The following is a 2,312-nucleotide window of genomic DNA, read 5'->3' as shown; positions in this document are numbered from 1 at the left end:
TTTTGGTAAAGAATTAATTTCGTAAACAGCAGTGATGCTCTTTTTTTGCAATTTAATTCATCAAAATATTCCATCTAACCCCAGCAGCAGTCAGGGTGTGGATTTTTGGTATGTGACCAAGTGCAGGGGGGGAGATAGGCAGGTCTTACTCCATGTAAAACCCTGGACAAATTAGAGATGATGAGCCGATCTCTTTTAAAGGGGAGGATTGTTTCTTTAATAATAATAATAATTAAGTAGATGTGTACTGCCGGGCAGTACATACCCCAAGCGAAGTCGTCCATCTGTGTGTACATGATTCTCTCTCTCTCTCTCTCTCTCTCTCTCTCTCTCTCTCTCTCTCTCTCTCTCTCTCTCTCTCTCTCTCTCTCTCTCTCTCTCTCTCTGTCTTAAAATGTGTCATCGATGACGTGTTTTCATACTTGCTAATGCGGCAGGCTAATCATGACGTCAAATTGAAACTTCTTGAAGTCTCTCAGAAAGGGACATGAAAACCATGTGGGGGTTACTGGTTTGGGCTGAAAAAAAACCCAACTCCACCTAAAATTCAAGCGCCTATGGGGCTGAATTATGCAGCATAAATTGTGAAACATCAGGATATCTCACACTTTCAATTCTGCCATCATGTCAAATCTGACAACAAACCTACCCACAAAATGTCATAAATATCGGTGTAGAATTGAGACTTAACGGTTTTTAACTGCCAAAAATAAGTTTTTTTGACTGGAATAGTTTGTCTTGAAATTCAGTTTGGGACAACGGACCCACCCACTAAATTTCATAAAGATAGGTGAAAATTTAAATGTAACGGTTTTTAACTGCCAAAATTATGTTTTTCTTCTGGAAAAGTATGGAGTGAAAATCAGTTGGGGACAACGAACCTACCCACAAAATTTCATAAATATCGATGAAGAATTGAGATTTAACGGTTTTTAACTGCCAAAAATAAGGTTTTTTGTCTGGAAAAGTATGTCTTAAAATTCAGTTTGGGACAACGGACCCACCCACTAAATTTCATAAAGATAGGTGAAGAATTGAAATTTAACGTTTTTTAACTGCCAAAATTATGTCTTTCTTCTGGAAAAGTATAGAGTGAAAATCAGTTGGGGACAACGAACCTACCCACAAAATTTCATAAATATCGGTGAAGAATTGAAATTTAACGGTTTTTAACTGCCAAAATTATGTTTTTCTTCTGGAAAAGTATGGAGTGAAAATAAGTTGGGGACAACAAACCTACCTTTAAAATTTCATAAGAATCAGTGAAGAAATAGGATTTAACGATTTTTTAACGGCCTAACACTCAAGTCCTTAATGGCTCAAAACCGTAGGACTTTTAATATTAATTTTAACGATAATTTAACGGCCTTTAAATCATTGGTGATGTCATCATAACCCAGTCGTTGTAGTTGTCGTCGTAGTTGTTGGTGTTGTTGTTGTCATGTTCGTTGTCGTGATTGTTGTTGTTCTCGTGTTGTTGTTTTTGTTGTTGTTGTTGTTGTTGTTGTTGTTGTTGTTGTCGTCGTCGTCGTCGATGTCACTTGTTGTTGTTGTTGTTATCGTCGTCGTCGTCGTCATCGTCGTCGTTGTCAGAGGTTATTTCTAAAGATTTCATTGATAGTCTTTGTTCTCGTCACCAAGACTTGCTAAGAACAAGCTTGGAACAGCAAGAGTTCCAAGAACAAGATTAGAACAACTCATTACATCATTACCAGTACGTCATTTGTATTTAGAACACACTTTAGAAAAAAACTCTTCAGCTACAAACCAGTCACCCTCACATGGCGGAGGTGTTTGTCTAAACCACTTACTGAAATGTTTTGAGGTTTAATGACCATACACATGTTGAACCGGTGAGTGTCTTCCGCTGCTTAATTCGCAAATAACTATTTTATTAAAGTCCGCTTGAAACGCTCAAAGATGAAATTCCATGTTAAAAAGTGACAAAAGTTTCACATTTTCCCGTTGTAACAGCTTCCGATGATATTGTATGAAAATTCTGATCCTCTGAGAGGATTCCCCGAAACAAAATCAGTTTGTACGCCTAATTTTAATAGAATTGTCCAAACAGTGTCGCTAATATTGTGCTAAAAGATGAATTCTAGAACAATGTCCAGACAGACACCACTTGGCAAAAAAAATTTCAGTGCTGGGAGATGAAAAAAAAAACTACCTCGCTACGCGCGGGCTTCGCCCGCGCTCCGCTTGGATGAAATATATTAAATTCAATAACTTTCGCTTTTTTGATAATTCAAATTAAGTAGATGTGTACTGCCGGGCAGTACATACCCCAAGCGAAGTCGTCCATCTGT

This window comes from Littorina saxatilis, linkage group LG16 (genome assembly GCF_037325665.1).
Source record: "Littorina saxatilis isolate snail1 linkage group LG16, US_GU_Lsax_2.0, whole genome shotgun sequence".
Taxonomy (NCBI): domain Eukaryota; kingdom Metazoa; phylum Mollusca; class Gastropoda; order Littorinimorpha; family Littorinidae; genus Littorina; species Littorina saxatilis.
This window is presented reverse-complemented; position numbering follows the sequence as displayed.